Source organism: Mugil cephalus, chromosome 9 (genome assembly GCF_022458985.1).
Source record: "Mugil cephalus isolate CIBA_MC_2020 chromosome 9, CIBA_Mcephalus_1.1, whole genome shotgun sequence".
NCBI lineage: Eukaryota > Metazoa > Chordata > Actinopteri > Mugiliformes > Mugilidae > Mugil > Mugil cephalus.
The window spans coordinates 15,239,847-15,257,980 of record NC_061778.1 but is presented as its reverse complement, the minus strand read 5'-3'; the positions used below and the strand labels follow the sequence as shown (position 1 = coordinate 15,257,980).

Sequence of the window (18,134 nt, the reverse complement as noted above, 5' to 3'; positions counted from 1 at the left end):
TATGGATCATTTTCGAGTCCAATTGTCCTTAATTTGATTTGTTAATCCACATTTTCCCCAGTTTCACTGTATTAACTGATCCATTTCACAGTGTTTTTGCCACTCGATGGGCCTGGCCCAGGGCATACCCTCTGTTAACCTTTTAAACCTAGAAAATACATTTGCATCTGCTGAAATCTTTTTGTTTGTTTGTTTGGTTTTTCAATTGAAAACCAATTGCAAGAGTAGAAGAATAAGTTAATTTGTGAGAACATCATATGCACAGAAACAAAGTAGAAATCTGTGTGTGTTTCTTGGTAGAAAGTTTCAAATCCATTTCACCTCAGTCCATAACAATGGTTGGAGTCGGCACACAATGTGAAAGTATGATGTAGATGCTAGCGTGATATTATGTGAGATGGCAATGGATTCTGATGTTGTTCAGAAACACACTTCCCTTATTTTGTATTTGCTACAGGATTAATTACGTGAGCAAACAATATCATGTTTGCATCCAAAAGATGTTTGTTGAAATAGCTAGTATGGTACAACACTTGCTCTAAGCCATTCACTAATTGCTTAAAAACTGCAGAGTTGGCCAGTGATCAGCAATGAGATGAGACCGGGCTTTTTTGGGAAGGGGGCCTTAAAGACACAGGAACCAAAACTGAGCGTTTCAAGACAGAGTGATGCTGCGGCAATGAGAAAAAAATGAGAAAAATAATGCATTTTTTGAATGTGAAATCACATAAGCCATTCTAGTAGAATCTTCAAAAATACTTAATAATTATGAACACGTAAATGAGCACAACATGGCTTCTTTAAGATCTTTAAGTAATTTTTTGGGCAGCTTGCATGGACTGATTCTCGAGTCTCATCCGACACTCTCTGGTTTCTTTTGTGACCTGAATGTGCCTTCATACAAATTCAAATGCAAATATAGTCACGGACGTCTAATTTTTTTTTTTTAGAAACCAAAAGGCCGCCCAACCACTTCACACAAAACACACAGATTATTTCTTTCGCAGACTAACTTGTGGACACACATTCGTGCAGACGCACACCCTTTCCATCTGGCTGTCAGCACAGATGGTGGCACTGGGTGATGCTAGGGGCCGAAAGGACAGATCTAACCAGCCACACACACACACACACACACACAAATACATGTCACAATTTACACATGCATGAACAAATGTTCAGCATAGGACACAACCGGGCTGTAGCGTCGCCAAAACATTAGGTACGCACATTGGAATATAACAGTCTTGCACTTAGCTCCACCTTCATGACTATTATTTGGATAATAGTTTTGTTATTTTCTAGCTTTCTGTCCATCCAGGTCCGTGCATCCATGAATGAATGGCCTATTTACTGAGCCACAAATACAAAAGTGGGAATTCAACAGTATGATCATTTTAGAGGATGTCGTTTGTGGTGCTGTTAAATTGTATAGAATTAAAGAGTCTTTCTGTTATTTATAGGCTACCCTCTATAAGGCGGATAAATAAAAGAAACATGTGTCACAGTTGAATCAGCGGCTCTCTCAGCTATTTTAAACTAATGCCCAACACCATAACCTCCGTGAAGGTTTAGTGAGATTTAGTGCAGGACTTTATTTATTTTCTTTAGTGCAATTGATGAATATTCAAGTGAACGAACCCTATTTCTGTTCTTCGAAACCGAATTTTTATTTGAAATGACAGCATGTTTGCACGCGTGCTACCGAGTGGCATTCAAACGAGCATGCACTAAATATATTTTCAGCTCAATCGTTGATTCTCAGCCGTGGTCCCCGACTGCAGACAAGATGCTTTTCATTATCGATGCCTCCAGTGCGCACTGTTTCAGCATGCGCGTGCCGGCACAGTGAATGTTCCCCAGGTGTGCATGCATAACAAAAACCCATGCTGTATGTTCATTTTCAGGAAGGATCCGCTGTTGTTTTTGTCAGCCAGATGGAGGGAGGCAGGGAGGGAGGGAGGAAGGGAGAGAGAGGCTGTCTGCAGGTTTTTCTACATGCCCATGCATATGTGAAAATATGAATGTATCGATTGTGTATTATTCATGTGGCAGGGTTGTGAATGGTGTTCACGAGCCCTGAGAGGTTTCCACTCGCCGGGTCCGTCCGTGTTCTCGAAGCTTCCCCGGCTGAGGGAGGGGTGGAATGAAAAGGCGAAGGACGACGAAAGAGAGGGAGGCGGCGGTGGAATATGGGGGAAAGCAGACACAGAGAGCGTAGGGTGGGGGTAGAGACACAAGAAGCAAGGGGTGACCTAAGCAATGAGGGGGTGGAGATAGAGGGAGAGAGTGGGAGACACAGACAGAGAAGGACAAATATAGATAGAATGGGAGTATGGAGGGGGGGTAAAGAGGGAAGGAAATGAGGGAAATGGAGAGACAGAGAGGAGGAGGAGGAGGAGGAGGAGAAGGGAGGGAAAAGGGATGCTGCATTTCAGTGACAGCACAGACTGAGGCTGCAGCAGTAGAGCGAGAACGTTGAGAGAGGTAGAAATTAAAAGGGAGGAGCAGTGAACACGACAGGATTCCCATACAGGTAAATGATCACATACATGAATGAAATATTAATGGAAGGTCATTTGAATATTAATAGTTTCGACTGACAGCGAACAGGAGAGGCCTTTTCCTCCGTGACAGCTGCATCTAAGGTTTCCTGGATGTCAACCTGCCAAGCAATCCATCCATCCATCCACCCATCCATCCATCCATCCATAAATCCATACATATGCCCATCTCTTTCTCCCTCCATCCGTCATACATCACCCGTCCACGTGCCTCTGTCCACACATCCGTTCCTTCCCTCATCCCTCATTACCCAGAAGGCTCCCCCCTTTTGCATCGCTCCATATCCATCCCACAATCTTCTCTCCATTCCGCCCACACACACACACGTAATCTTTTCTCCACAATCTCCCTCCTCCGCCCTTTTCCTCCTCCTCCTCCTCCTCCTCCCCGCTTCCTCTCACCCTTAATATCTCCTCTGCTGTCACTTGCACAGATCCTGAGGGTATCTCTCTTTTCACCCCTTCATCTCCACATCCTCCTTCTCCAGTCCCTCTGTTTCCAGAGTTTCCGTCTGTCTTGTGCTAATATGTGTTTACGGGAAAATTTTACCATGGTGTTTCTGTTTTCTTCCATACAGTCACCAGTGTGCACTTGAAGAAGCAGCATCAGATGTTGAAGAGGAGGGGGGGATTTGTGTCAGGGACCACAGCATGTAAAAGGCGATTTTCACCAGTAAGAAGAGGAGGAAAACAAGTCACCTATGATTTAACTGAAACTACTATGAGGCGCAAGAACACAGAGATCAAGAAGAAATTAAAGGCAGAATCCTGCTTCTGCTGTGAAAAGTGTGACTCTGTCTCTGTCCTCTCCTTGCTTGACTGTGTATCCACAGGACGTCCTTCTGTCTGCCTCAGTTGGATGCAGAGCCATCATTTTTGATTCCTGCAATAGAAAGAAATGCTGATCGACTCCTGGAATTGTTAGGGAGAAGAGGTAAAAAATAAATAAATAAATAAATACATTAAAAAAAATAGAAACACCAGAGGAAAATTTGCAAGCTTCTGGAAGGAAAAGGGAGGAGAGAGTATGACTCAGAGCACGGCAGCAAGAATACGGTGTATTCCGCATGCAAGAGCAGATGTGGAGGGACGTAGAGGGACAATGAGGAAGATATAGGGGGAGAAAACCGAGCGGACTTGGCCAGAACTGAGCTGTCACTAGACACAAGAACGGCAGGAGGAGAACAGAAGCGCACTGGTACGCAGTGAGGGAGATATAGGCCAAGTGAATCAGGTTGCTGGAGGGAGACGAAAGCAAGAAGAGCCTCGAAAGTGGAGCGTTTAGTGTGACTGAAGCCGGTCCGGGGAAGGTTGAATGAAGGTTTGCTGCAGGGCAGACAGTGCATGAAGAACTGCAAAAGACAGAAGGATACGCTTAGTGAAAAATTGCTTAAGCTCCCACAGGGGATAAAGTCCCCAGTGACTATACTGCTACAGGGAGAGGGCATGACCAGGTTTTGTATGTGGCAGAAGAATCTCCAAGAAGGTTGGCGGCAGGATCGGAGGACAGTGACGGAGTAAAACAGAAGGTAGAACAAACACACAAATAACTGGGCTAAAACGGGACAGGGGAAAACTGTTGAACGTGAAAAATAACCGAAGACCAGAGAGCTCGACATCCGGCACACAAGCGATGGAGACGTGGAAACTTTAACTGTGACAGCAGCGCAGCAAGAGGTTCCTGTTAAATATTGATGCTGACAGGCCACTCTGGAAGAAGCTCGCTCCTTGTACCGCGGAGGAGAAAACAGAAGAGCCGCTGCTGATTTTTTCATTCTAAGGGGGTTTTTACACCGGAACGGACAAGCCGTTAAAGTGTGTCAGATGACAGAGTGTGGTAGAGGAGAGATGTTGCAGCAAACTAAGACAAGACCTCCAAATTAGCTGAGGATTAGCTCCCTTTTCTCCAATTTTTGTTTTTTGGCAAGCTTTGCAGCCTCATGGGAAGAGTTGATGAACTGGACCTTTATGCTGTGTTGGGAACTGCACAGGCTAAAGGGATTAGTGTTTGAGAAGTCGCCGACAACAACTGAGGACTAGAGCTATTTCTACCTGCTTTGAGAGCCACCCTGCACCACTGCCAGAAGACACAATAAAATGATATAAAAAAAAAAACTGCCGAAGCACAAATGTGATTTTGTGACGGAGTTACCGGAGCTGTTAAATGTCAAGCGAAAATGGCTCCGTTACAAAGATTTGACCGGTGAAGGACTGCTCGAGGAAATATGTGTGAATGTGTGCATAAGCAGAGTGGATCACTGACCTGGAGGCACGATGCGCGCAGCCTTTGCCTCCGTGACTAAATGAAGTGACAGTGGCTCATAATGTCATCAAGTTAGGGAGCTGCCTTCCCTCCGACCTGAGTCACCGATTCCTCAAAACATCAAAACTGCAAGTGACTGAGACGCAACGCCACAGCCTCCATCCAGCTGTGGACAGACCAGCTGTGTGCTCATGTGTGGGGGGAGTGAGAGGCTGTCGAGGAGCTCAGCTGTCTCTGCGCGTGTGCTCGTGTGGGTGTAGAGGTGTGCGTGCTCGTGCCGAGCTTTGAACCCAGCTGTGTCTGAGTGCGTTATCACAGAGTCACCCGGAGCTCCGCGTGCGTGTGTCAGCCTGTGTGCGTGGGTGTGTGTGTGCGCGCGTCGCCCGGATTCCCCCCACCAGCGAAAGAGCTGGACCTGAACAGCCGTGGTAAGAAGGGGGACAGGGACGGGGAGAAGGAGGGGGAGGAGGAGGAGAAGAAGGAGGAGGAGGAGGAGGAAGACAAGAAGAAGGTGAAAGAAGAAACCAGCAGCACGGAGGAGAAGAAAAAACTGACAACATGCTCGGATAAAAAGAAGAACGGAAAGAGTCTTTGGCTGCCCCCCTGGTGCAATGTGTGGTGAGTACACGCACATACATCTGTGGTTCACGGCTGCTGTGTGTCAGTTGTCTTTTTTTTTTGTGTCTGTTGTGTGTCCGCTGATGACCATCTAATGCTCCCGGGGGAGGGAGTTTGGCCATGGTCAAAGGTGAAAGGTCAGTAAGAAGACACAGCCTTCAGGGCACTGGGGGAGTTGACATTATTGAATGTAGGGCACGCGATGTGACAAAATCCACATGATATGTGGGTCACATCGTGTGCTTTCCCATCCGGTGATTCACACAATATAATGTACAGTAGGTCACGTGGCAGCAGTGCCCGATGAATCACGTGATATTGAGGCCAAACAATAACAGAAATGTTCACTAAAACTTGTGTTTCCCGAAACATAGTGCCACAATTTAACTGTATGACGCATTTTGATGTGAATACTTGTGCGCACCAGCACCATCCTCATAGCTGTGGATCTGCAGCTCGCTTCCTCTGAGCTGAAATAAACACTTGGATGACAGCTAGAAACCCAAATTAAAGAACTGACATGTGTGAAGCTGATGTTAGAGGTGACACGGACACCATCAGCTCATGTTTTCTCCTCCTTCACGTCAGTGAAGGCTCTGACTTGTTGGCTCTCCAGGCTGGGTGAATAAGCGTCTGCTCATGTCTGACACGCCGTGAGGGGTTGGAGGCATTTTGTTATTGAGAACGTGCCAAATTTTAAAAGTCTGTCGCTGCAAGAAAATGTCTTTTTGATTCAAATGTTTCACTCCGTTACATTTAGTTAGGTTATTTCTAACAGCAGCAAGAAGGAGTTAATTGAATGATGCAGTTTGGTTCAAGCAGAAAACAAAAGAGTGCGTCCAGTTTCCAACGCTCACGTTGCCACAATAATTGTTTCCTTCATACGTTCTCCTTCAAATCGAGCACATACACGCAGTCACTCTGTCTTACAGTACGCAAGCACGCCGGCGCTTTTCATGCCCAAGCCCTGTGTAAACACACCACACATGCAGCGACACGGAGGAAGCAGGGGCTGTGGCTGAGGAGAAGTGACAGTTGCTTGATGGCCGCTGGCCTCGTATTCTCGCGGCGCTGGCCCGGCCGAGCTCGTAACGAGGCTGTGGAATGTTCTAGTGTCAGACGGATCTGCCTGCCACACCATCGCTGTGTAAATCGGTGTGTGTGTGTGTGTGTGTGTGTGTGAGAGAAAGATAGAACAGTGAGAGACTGTGAATTCACATCAGATGTGCTTGTTTTCATCTCAAAGCCTAATAGAATTAGTTCCAAATGCAGCAGCGGCGTGCTGATAGATGTTTTATCCAACAAACATCTTCTCTGCAGGATACCATGAGAGTCTTTGCAGCTTGGACACGGCCCTTGCACGCTCTCTTTGTGTTTACATACGCGCGCGTGTCGGTGATCAGAGAGCCTGCGAGGTGTAGCGAACACAAAAGCTGTAAGATCAATGATTACGACTTTCGGTGAAGTCGGTAGCGCTACCGATCAATGACTGCAGTCAATACCTGCAATTCCTCCTTTCCCCGATCGCTACTGGACACGCAGTCGAAAAGATACAGCACGGTGCGCCACGGGAGAAGTGTTTATATTGTATTTGACATCATCAGCATTGTGTCTTGCTTAACAGTAATTGCATTGTGAACCTCACAGCATGATTAGGGTTAAGGGGTTACATATCCTGGGCTGTATGGAGCCTGTAGTTAGACACAGTGCTCTTAGTCTGTGATATGAATTTTGATGATGATGATTTTTTAATATACCGGCAAACTGGTGTATTTGATTACACAGTGTTCGGAGACACTGTTTCTGACTGGACCATTTACAATGTAGCACTTCTAAACACGCATGGTGTGACTGATCACTGCGCAGCGTGAATTGGCAGAACAACTTGTGCCAAAAAAAGGTGCCTGTCATTGGGGCGGTGGGGTGACCAGACGTCCCAGATTTCTGGGGACTGTCCCCGTTTTGGATGGCTAGTCCTACAGCTAAGCTGTCCCCGAAAATGTCTGCAATTTTAACTTTTTATGAATGAGGAAGAAAATGGTGCACGCGAACTACAACTATTACGGTAGAAGGTCACGCTGCTATTAACATAGCAGTTTAAGTATGTTTAAATATAAACTAAACACGTAATTCTCCCCATTTCTTCATTTCATCTTGACAACATTTAATTCTTTTGTCTTTTTCTTTTTTAATCTCCGAGCTGTAATGTCCCCGGATTTCCAAATCAGTGGAACATCAGTGCTAACATGGGTCCATACAAACCTGTTTCTAGTGTGGGATTATTCTGCAATTATTCTGCAATATTTACTCATCATCACAGTAAAATAGACCATCCTTAGTCAATCTTCTGCATTAATTCCTCTATTAACCAGTAGAAAATGTTGTGAATACGTGATTATGCATGAAAAAAACAAAACAAAATACAGTGACACCATCAGAATTTTGAAAAATACTGTGATATACATTTTTGGTCATACCGCCCAGCCCCATGTGAGGAGACTCAGTTGTAGCTTTTGCATGGACCAATAATCAGGATAATCCTCCAATCAGAAGAGAAATGGCCCGAGCAGAAGGAATTTTCAATCAGACTCATGATCTGTTGATCTATTCGATAGGAAAATATTGGCTCTTGATAACTACATAAGTATTTCACTGATTTAAAACACATAGTTTGGGGTTTCTCTTCCCTTTTTCTTCTATTAATCACTTGCCATGTGTTGATTTGGCTTCATGTCCTTGTGATCATCTGCCCGGCCCTGATTGTCCTCACCTGTTCCCATTACCTCACTGTTGCCTATTTAGTCCGAGTCTTTTGTCACTCCTCAGTTAGTCTCTTGTTTGTCCCTTACCGTCCGTTTTTTTTGTTTGTTTTTTTTTTTGCTTTGCCTGAGCCGTGAAAGTCTAGCCCTCTAGCGTATTTAATCTTGGTGGTTTTTGCCTCATTTTATTACTATTTTTTTTATTATTATTCTTTTTTGCCCCTAACTGCTCCAGTTGTTTTGTTTTCCTGCCTGGACTCTTTGTTATTTTGCACCAGCTGAAATTAAAACTAGTTTAGCCAGCCTTGTGTCTATAATCTGATGCCTTTATATGAATTGTTAACATGTCTTTATGCATTGTTGGTTCCGCATTAAAGAGATAAGTAGGTGCGCAGATTAGAAGCATTAGATATTACGGCGCACCTTAAGATGAAATGTGTAATTACTGGAATGTGGAGACGAAGCTCAGAACAAGTCCATTACAGCATCTCGCGGGGAAATGTGGCTCTTATTTGAGACTGCACGAAATACCAACACGCACACACAGTCACGCGGTGTTGGCAGTAGAAGGTTGACTTTCACTTTCTCTCCTTCAATCCCCCAACAACCCCCTTTCTTTCAGAGCCCTCCTCTTCTTCAGTCTTCTCAATCTTCAATTTCAGCGTCGTGTGCGGAGGGTTTGCACAGTATTTGCAAAACTGACGTTAATTGGTCAGATCAAAGCCCTGGCTGTAAGCTGTAATCAGACCTCATTAATTCATTAATTCATTTACAACTGCAGAATTGTCTTCCCCCTGAGGTAGATGTCACATGCCCCGTTTACTAGACTCTCAGGATGTGCATCATCCTACAACAAATAAATTACTAATGATTTTTTATTTAACGGTTTTATTCAAGCGCTACCTGCAAAATAGTCCTTTAAAGGACCTCCAGTTTCAATTCAAACCACTCAGAAACTGCTCGCACGCACCTGTAGCAAAGTACAAAAAAAATAATTTCTCCTGCCTGATAAGATGCGGGGATTTAAAATAACCATCTCACCAGCTTCCATTTCCATTCAAGATATTTCCAGAAGATTATCTTTATGGGGAATTGCTATGTGACCTCAGATCCAGGCTCCCAGCGTATAATGCACACTGCGCTGCAGATGAACCATCTGATGGGGGTTCATATCACATCCTATATAAATATATGTGACACTGAAATAAGCTGAGGAGCTACTCGCCCCAATTATGATGAATATCATGCATGAGTTTCATGGGGCGTACTGAATTGGATTGCTCACTCAGTCGGTGGGGGAATCCAGCGGTGAATTCCCGCCACCCCTGTGGAGTTTGTATTGCGCTGCATAATTTGTTCCTTGTTTGGTCCAAAAAAACTTTAAAATAATTGCACTTTGTAAAACTGTGTGGTCTTAATTGCACGACTTTATTTTTATATTTACTTATTCAGTAGGATTACGGTCGAAAGTCAGATCTCTGCCTCCTTATAGTGCGAGAGGAGCTTTTTAATTGGTCCCTCTGGTTGAAATGGGCAAACATGAGGTTACATTAAAAAATATATATATATATATGATGCAAAAAGCTGATTATACCTGCATGTTAATTCACAACTAGCAATGTTTTATGGTTTCTACATAACTGGTGAGTGTGGCAAGTGGTAAGATCGTCCTTCAGTCACATTAATGGAGATGAGTGGAGGTCTGCATGAATGAAATAGAAGGGTGGTTTTTGTGTATTAATATGAATTGACTAAATGTCTGAGCTGCTGCAGTTCATTATGATGTAGGTTCTTGAGGGAATGAGAACGGGGGGGAAGCGGAAGAGGGCGAAATGTGTTCTTCAGATATCTTGGGATCTATTTGAAGCGGCGGTTGTGTGATGTCTCATCATGACTCGTCGGTAGAACACATCAGTCGTGACACATCTACTGTATACAGTTTGCATGTTTGACAAATCAAGATTGCTCTTTATCTGCAAAGGGCCACGAGCCTTGCATCGACTCCCTTTGTCGTTGCTGAAATGCAAATGCGACAAAGGACTCGAGGAAATCATCAATTCCACACATGCAGCACAGCGCAGATGTAAAACAGATGATGGCAAGCTCATATTCGATCAAACAACCATCCTCTTGGATCGCACCCTTTTCAACTCGTGTTAAAGGGGGAGATAAGAACAGGGAACAGAAATAGCATGATGGTAATCGCAGATATCGAACACAGAGCATATAATTAAAGTTACATCCCGGTGGTATTGATTGTCAGACTATGGACTACAGAGTTTAATGGTACAGAAATCCAGCACCATTATACCAATAGTACACCTATGAACAAAACGGACAAGATTACAATTATTGGTATTGTGGTAGTTTTACAGCAGCTGTAAAAAGCTTCAAAAGCACATTAGCCTCACGTTTGATAAATATGGGGCTTTGGTTTTGTTGCCGTATAGATTTCAGTATTATGCTTGTGGCTTGGTGTGTGGTGTGCAGGTTTTTATAGACGGATGTGCAGAACTTTACAAGCTTTTAGCTGGAGGCAATACAGCAAAACAAGGTGAAAGCTATTTTGATATTCTTGTCAACTGTTCACATACTGTATGTGGTTGATGTGCACCTGGTGGTTTGGTGACACCAGTTTATCCGCTTTGCTATAAATAGTGGTTAGAGGAGAAGATTTGGGACCATATGGTCATTGGTTTGAGTCACTCCTATTATCTACGGTTGACCAGGGAGCCACTTGTGTGCCTGCCCCACTGCAGGGAGTGAACAAGGGTTAAACTTTCCAGGGACCCCACTTTCCAGCCATTTCTCTGACTAAAATATGTCCTAAATAGAAGCTGGTCATTCAGGTGTAGGTGCAATGCTGAGTCACTGGTCCGAAAAACTGTCTCTCCTGTGCTGCTGAGCCATGTGTTTGTGTTTGTTTTTTTTGTTTCCCCCCACCCCATGTATATTTGTAAAATCTTCACTGCGTTGAACTGCTTTCTGTCCGTTCTCGGATATCTTTTTGTGCTTTTGACAAAAGCCCAGTTTGGATATCCACATGTTCTGAGTGATTTATTTATTTTATTCCTTCCCCTTACCTGCTCTCCTTGTGGGTACAGTCTGTGCTCGCTGCTTGTGTTCCAGACGGTGGTGTGAATCTAATAACAGATGCTGGTCTGTGTGCGTGGGTTTACTGCACAATTGAGTGCTGAAACTTCTGTCCTCCTCTACACGTCTAAAAAGGGCAGGCTATCTCCACTGATCTCCTCCCGAGTGAACTCTGCGTGTATGTGGTAGTCAACCAAAGGTCAAGCAAAACGCACTCTAATATCGGCCAGTCTTTATTGGACACTATATAGACTGAAACACTACTTCATTGGTTCAAGTATGTGGACATCACCTGTGATAAAATCAAAAGGGGGAGATTTCGCACAGCACATCAATGTAGTGGACAGCAGCATGAAATTCACTCGGGAAAATAGAACACATAGTGGGTAGGGGGTCCCTACTTAATATCTCCATCAGTTTGGGGGTCCTAGGCCTGAAAAAACGTTGAAGACCCCTGCTTTAAGAATCTGATTATGAGGGGTGCCTTGCATTCCCCCCAAGTGGGCTGGAAATAATCACATTACACTGCTGAATGGCTAAGCTGCACCACAAGATTGGGCTATTTCTCCTGCGGTTGTGTAGGCACACGTTCCCAAATGCACAACGGCACACTAGCGGGCTGCTAAAACAGATGCTGGATGATGTAATGTTTACCCAGCGCACCGACAGAATGTAAAGACAGAACAACAAGTTAAGGGCGAAGGAAAGAGCTCAGGAGGAGAGAAGCTTTAGAGGCAACATTACGTCCTCAGACATTTCTAGGCTCCATATTTGTCCTCGCTTTTATTGCGAGGGAGTGCATTATTGACAGAGTGGACAAAGTAACTGGCCAGTGGACTCAATTATGTAGTGGACGTCCCACGTCCTCTGTAAAAATGTCTCATTTGAGCACGCACATGCTCGCTTGCTCTGTCCTCATCCTAACCTCCCTCTCCCTGTCTGCTCCCAAACTGTCGCAGAGGACTGCAGATAATTCCCTCATCAGCACCCGACCTCGTTCTTTTTTAACGCCATTGATCTCACCCTCGGCATTAACGCTAAGTGACAGAGAATGAGAAGGAGTAAATGGATGAAGAGAATGGAGGGGGAGGGCGAGGGGGAGGAGGAGGAGAATAAAGAACTTCAGAGACTCTGGATAATCAGAAATTCAAGCTTTAATTGAAACATTGTGACAACTAACACTCGTAAGGCAAGTTCTCAACAGAAGAGGAGTTACAATAGAGGAGAAAAAGAAGAAGAAGTGTGGAAGAAGGGAACAAGGGAGGGGGTTGTGAGAGAGGAGAAATGTGAATCGGGAAGACAGATTAGTTGTCCTTTACACGCAGTAAGTCCTTAAATAATCAATGTTATGTTGACATTGAGCTGGATTTAGACATGTTGGCTTTGACTTGCCTGTGGAAGAGGTGAGAAAATTTAAGAGAGTGTTGAGAAGTGAGAACAAGCAGAAGAAGGTTTAGAAAGGGACAAATGGTTAAAAAAAGCTGTGTGCTACAAAGACAGAAGGAAGACCCTGAGGAATCAAACAATTGGAAACTCAGCCACTGTTTTTTTGACACTTCTGTGACCGACGTTGAACGCTCAAATGCATGTAGTAGCTGCAAGTCATGTCTGTGTGTGTGTGTGTGGAAAAGAGAGGAATAGCTGTATTCATGTCAGGAACGATCCACCTGTTTCTTTCTAACCTCCATCTCCGCTGTCTCTGTCTCCAGGCGTTGCGCCCTGTGGTGGTGGGGTTCTGTGATGGTAACCATGGTCCCCGGCAGCCGCTATGTCTGCAGCGCTCACGCAAGGGAGGACGACGCCACGAACGACCGCGAGGAGCGAATCTTAGCCGTGCTGGGCATCATCGGAACCATCCTCAATCTTCTGGTGGTCATATTTGTCTACATCTACACCTCCGTCACCTAAGAGACTTTAACAGGGGACGAACGTGCCTGACTTTTCTGCACACTGCCAGCTCCCCTCTTTAAGTATTTATGTACTTTGAGGGTTTGATTATACTAAGTGAGATGTGAGGATCATTGGCAGTGACTTCAGCTGGATCGTAGCCATATTTATCTACATCACTGCTTATCCCTTGAGACGACCCTGCTCTTGTTACCTACGGACTGCACTGCTCATTAAACTGTGTCTTCACATAATATTTCGCATGTCAAATGACAGTGTGCCAGTTTGGCAATAGCCATGCATCTGTATTTATAGTGATCCGTAACATTTCTTTGACTTTTCGGACAGCCGCAGCTGTTTGACGTGATGGTAGTCGTATTTGACTGTGCTGCATCTTCCATTTTGAGATATCTCTTAAAGTGTGTGACTTCTGTTTTTAATGAGATTTTAAATATTAACACTGCCACTTCAATATATCTAGAAGCTAAGACTAACAAGACTCCCGAGTTGACTTGACCAAATCATAAGCTAAGGAAGACTTTTAATGGGGACCAACATTGCAGATCGCAATTATCAACAGTGGGCCCGTAAATTTACTTGAATATAACATCGGTAGCTATCGCTAAACGCCAATTTCTTTATCTAGTGGGAACCGTAGAAGAGTTTTACATGGACCTAGCGTGTCCATACCTCAGCACGCCCGAGGAGAGATTCCTGGCTGTGCTCGGAGTCATCGGCATCGTCCTTAACCTCCTGCTGCTCGTCTTTGTCTATATATACACCACCACCTGATGAGGCGTGCAGCTTCCTCCCCACGTGTGATAACCTGCCACGCCTAAAAGCCAGACTTGCCAGTGACCATATTGTTGTGAAACTGTACCTGTACACTGTATATTTGTAACCTGAGCACATTCATGTGAATATTATGTGTTATTCTGGGTGGAATCCTGTGCCTGATACTCAAATAGTATTCTGAATTTCAAAGGAAAAAGAGGTGATATCCAGAACTGAAGAGAAGCAGATTTTATTACATGTTGAATATTTAAAAAAAAAAAAAATCTAATTTTTGTAGAGATTTGTGTGCTACAGTTAATGTTTTTACTTACTCTTTCACACGTGTGCGTCGTAAAGTGTTTACTTAAGCATATATTGCCATAATGAAATGCTCTCTATTATGCTTTGACCAAACCAATTAGCGGAAAAGGCTGCCACCACTGTAGCAACTCTGTTTGTTCTACATCGAGAACACAAGGACATGGAACAGGATGGCGTCCGCACAGAAGCTCCGCACATCGGCAAAGACCTGTCTGTGCGCGGCTGGTGCCATGGAATAATGGCGCATTTTCTGGTGTCGTGCTTCTGTGATTGGAAGCCGGGCGCCGAGCAGCACCGGAGAGGGCAAAGCGTGAAAGCAACACCATGTCACACGAATCCAAACAGCATCGCGAAAGACTGCAGCGGTGACACAGGAATCACAGGGAACCAGGGCGGACTATCTGAAGCAGGAGGAAACAAATCCCCTCTACAAAGCCTCGCCACCTGTCTCAAAACTCAAGAAGGCACAAAATCTTCCAGGAGGTTCGGTTACAGCACGTCCACATGTCGCCGCGGATGTGATTTTAGGTTCAGGCACTACATCTCCAACGCGGGAGCGAGCCTGAATGCAGCTGACAAGCGAGCTGCAGTGACTGGCCTCAATCTGCACTTCATCCTCGTCATTCTCTTTTCCACCAACAAGCTAACGCCAGAGAAAACATAGTAACGCACTGTGTCTTTGCTGTCATTTCACGTAGCACAGGTACAGTTTGTTTTTCCAAAATGACTGACCAGCAACTGCTCTCTAGCAATTTTACATGTTGGCTTGTGTGAAAAAAAGAAAAAGAAAAAAAAAGTTTTGATAACTATTGCAAATGAGTCCTTGTTACATTATATGTGCTGTTAGTTTTAGTGTTTTGCAAGAGTGTTTGGAAGTCAGATCAAGCTGGAAAATGTTTGGGAACTCAATATACTGGTTCTGGTGACGACTAAACAGTCTATTTTTATAAATTGTATACGTAAATGGAATTAAGTGGATCAACAAGTGACCACCACTTGCCTCCAAAATTAATTAGCTTTACAGGAAAGAGGATGCATCTGAAGGTTACTGCCCATGTTAGTATTATTCTCAAAGACCCTCACTGCCAAATTGCTTTTCGCCCTAAACCTTAACCATCACATGCGTAATCAAAATTTTTAATGTAACCAGTCCGAGGCAGAAGCTTGTTTACAACTTGTTCAATTATTAATTAACTTGCCCTGTTCAATACGTAATCAGTCGAACAGAAACAAACCACGTTATTTTCTTGAATTCGTCATGCTAGTCGCGAAAAGACTTGCTATGTAAATAATGAGAATTTTATATATATATATATATATATATAATTCCCTGGTCTTCACGGAGATAGAAATCCAAAAGCTCACACACAAGCCGCTGTTTAGTTTCACGCCATCTCTCAGCACACAGTCGACGGTTTGCGCGCTGAGATGGATGTGACTTGCGCATTTACTCCCTGTCACATCCGATAACGTTACAGTGAGAGTCTGCTGAGCAAAATCCATTTTTAAGTGTGCAACAAACCGCAGCCACGAGCTACCCTCGGTTTGCCAGACATCTGCCGTCAGACTGTGACAGCCGAAGCCAAAGCCAAGTACCGGAGGTAGTTATTGATCTGCGCTGCCTCTGCATGGAAGGCCACCTGATGTTTGCAAGAGAAAAATAAATGAATAAACATTGGAGCAGACAAGCAATCTGTTCCTCATTTGTGTGAAAGCAAAGCTTTTGTAGCATTTCTTTATAATGAAGCATCTTATAAAAGGGCTTTTAAATTACACCTACTTACTAGTTATTAGTTCATATATTATTGAATAATGCAGTACACATTACTTAGAAGCAGTTATGGAGAGTATCTTTTGAGCTTTTTCAGCAGCCTGACGTTTGTCCTTTGGCATGTGTTTCAGTTTAACTTGGACAACTAGTGAAACTCTACAAGCTCAGTTGCCCTTGTTTTTAGCTCACTTTGGGATATTAACAAGGGTTCGCCGTGATTTTAAACAGCATTATTACCAAACAACAATGGGGATTTCAGAAAGAATGATCAGCACTGATAAGAAAAAGGTTTCTAATGAAGAGTTCTAACCGATCTATAGTGTTAGTTGATGAAAATACTTTTTTTTTAAGTTCTTATTCCAAGGAGAAAAAAACAAGCTATTCTAGAAAAGATATATCACACACGTTGCAAAAGCCCAGGATGACTCATCTAATACAGTCAGGGTTTAGATGATTATTTAAAGCTAAATCACAAATACGTTTAGAAAATTAAATTAACAAAGGTGTATTCATCAACATTATTGCAGGTTTATAGAAAGCATTCCAGTGTCTTAAGAAAAGCTGGGGGTTGCATTGGGCTGTATCTCTTCTTTCTTCTAAATGCAGATCTAGTCGATAGTTTACACCACTTTTAACTTGACGGAGTTATTGCTAAGTGGACCAATGAGAGTAGAGAGCCTTTAGGGTGAGTCCTGGCCATCTGCTGTCCCAGTAGACACCGACATCGACCTTACACACACCCAGCGTTTTTTTTAAGAATACAGCTGAAACACTCACATTTGATTTTTTGGAGGCATGGATACAGTCTTCAGTACAAGAGGTGAAACAAGCAGCGACTTCTGACCGATGTCCGCGCACGGACTGTTAACAGAGAACTTTGAAAAACAAGCTGTTCATGCAGGCAGATGAGTCCGTATGCAAAAGCGCTCATTGTGAGTCAGAGCCAGTCAGCGTCCGTGTTCAGCCAATGCAAAGACGGATTCTAGAGTTTTTTTTTATGATGCATGAGCTAAACTGCACATTGGGCCACAGGCTGCTCCGAGACTAGACAAGAGGGAACAACGTGGAGGATCTCTGAGACATTTTAATGTTATTTCAGAGTCACAAAGCCGAAGAAATTGAATTAGGAGGGGAAATAAAGAATTTGCATGGGTAGGCTCGAGTGTTTTGCACATCTCTTTCCATCTTTATAGCATTTGTTACGACTCCACCCAAAGGAAGAGGCAGAGAGAGCTCCTGGCACGCGTTTGTTTGGCATTTCATTTCTCACTTAGATGCAAATTATTTCTAGGGCAGGCAGGACCAGTGAATCATAAAATAGGTGTCAGATGTGACGTGTTGATTTACTGACAGCAGCTGCTGCTTGTCAGGAAACTCAAGATTCAGGATGGGAGATGTCTAAAATAATTACTATGATAAAGGTTATATATCCAGATGGTTAAAAAAAAAAAATCACAACATTAAATTCCATTTCTGATGAAGTTGATGAAATGTTCAATATGATCCTTGAGAGGTGTTGTTGAATATGTTTTGAGATCCGATGTGCTTTCATGTAATCTTTATATATATATATATGATACATAGTTATAGAAATGTCAATAAAAATGAAAAGTGCCACTTTGAAAGCGTTTCATTTTCTAGCTCTGTGTAGCCCGGTGCTTTGATGTGACAGCAAAGTTGACCTTTGATGTTAGATGTGATGACAGCGTAGCACATCTACTGCTACATATACACTGAGCACGCATGGAAACTAGAGAGTGAATGAGATGCCACACATTCTGCAAAAGGACATTTCTGAAGATGGCTGAAACTAGTTGCATTTCCACGGAAACATCTTCAAAGTTCAGATTGATGGATGTGGAATTGTTAATCATTTCTCGTCACCGCCAGTCAGTAAGAGGCTGCCTCAAGTGGCCATTTGGGGAACTTCAGTTTCTGGCTTGAAACTTTCTAAGTCAATTTTTTTTAGGATCTTTAGAATGAGTAGGAATAAGTAAATTAAGGATAAAACCAGCCTAGTTCAGCAGTCACACTTTCACTTTTTATCAACCAGAGCCAGCTTGCTCAGCGCTGTTGTTCCATTT

General features: G+C 43.7%; 1 long non-coding RNA gene across 1 annotated transcript; it reads left to right on the top strand.

The window, feature by feature from the left end:
- The first annotated feature begins 2,364 nt into the window (after nt 1-2,364).
- Nucleotides 2,365-17,675, top strand: LOC125014149. The gene is made up of 3 exons (XR_007113438.1): nt 2,365-2,536; nt 3,143-5,445; nt 13,007-17,675. It is a non-coding gene; the product is annotated as an uncharacterized LOC125014149 (long non-coding RNA).
- The last annotated feature ends 459 nt before the right edge of the window (nt 17,676-18,134 follow it).